This window comes from Arachis duranensis, chromosome 2 (assembly GCF_000817695.3).
Source record: "Arachis duranensis cultivar V14167 chromosome 2, aradu.V14167.gnm2.J7QH, whole genome shotgun sequence".
Lineage (NCBI taxonomy): Eukaryota > Viridiplantae > Streptophyta > Magnoliopsida > Fabales > Fabaceae > Arachis > Arachis duranensis.
The window spans coordinates 45,290,831-45,291,706 of record NC_029773.3 but is presented as its reverse complement, the minus strand read 5'-3'; the positions used below and the strand labels follow the sequence as shown (position 1 = coordinate 45,291,706).

The 876-nt window shown below is 40.6% G+C and overlaps 1 non-coding gene across 1 annotated transcript; it reads right to left on the bottom strand.

Moving 5' to 3' along the window:
- Positions 1 to 286: 286 nt before the first annotated feature.
- LOC127745358 (small nucleolar RNA R71) lies at positions 287 to 394 on the bottom strand. Its single transcript, XR_008006555.1, has one exon. It is a non-coding gene; the product is annotated as a small nucleolar RNA R71 (small nucleolar RNA).
- Between the last annotated feature and the right edge of the window lie 482 nt (positions 395 to 876).

The window sequence follows — 876 nt, the reverse complement described above, 5'->3', positions numbered from 1 at the left end:
TTTGAGCTTAAGCCTCAATTAGTTTCTCTAATGCAACAGAATTGCAAGTTCCATGGACTTCCATTGGAAGATCCTCATCAGTTCTTAGCTGAATTCTTGCAAATCTGTGACACTGTCAAGACTAATGGGGTTGACCCTGAGGTCTACAGACTTATGCTATTCCCTTTTGCTGTAAGAGACAGAGCTAGAACATGGTTGGACTCTCAACCTAAAGAAAGCCTGGACTCTTGGGAAAAGCTAGTCAATGCCTTCTTGGCAAAGTTCTTTCCACCTCAAAAAATTGAGTAAGCTTAGAGTGGAAGTCCAAACCTTCAGACAGAAGGAAGGAGAATCCCTCTATGAAGCTTGGGAAAGATACAAACAATTGATCAGAAAGTGTCCCACTGATATGCTTTCTGAATGGAGCATCATAGGTATTTTCTATGATGGTCTGTCTGAACTATCCAAAATGTCTTTGGATAGCTCTCCTGGAGGATCTCTTCATCTGAAGAAGACGCCTATAGAAGCTCAAGAGCTGATTGAAATGGTTGCAAATAACCAATTCATGTACACTTCTAAAAGGAATCCTGTGAACAATGGGACTAGTCAGAAGAAAGGAGTTCTTGAGATTGACACTCTGAACGCCATATTGGCTCAGAACAAAATATTGACTCAACAAGTCAATATGATTTCTCAAAGTCTGTCTGGAATGCAACATGCACCAAGCAGTACTAAGGAAGCTTCATCTGAAGAAGAAGCTTATGATCCTGAGAACCCTTCAATGGAAGAGGTGAATTACATGGGAGAACCCTATGGAAACACCTATAATCCTTCATGGAGAAATCATCCAAATTTCTCATGGAAGGATCAACAGAGACCTCAACAAGGTTTCAACAA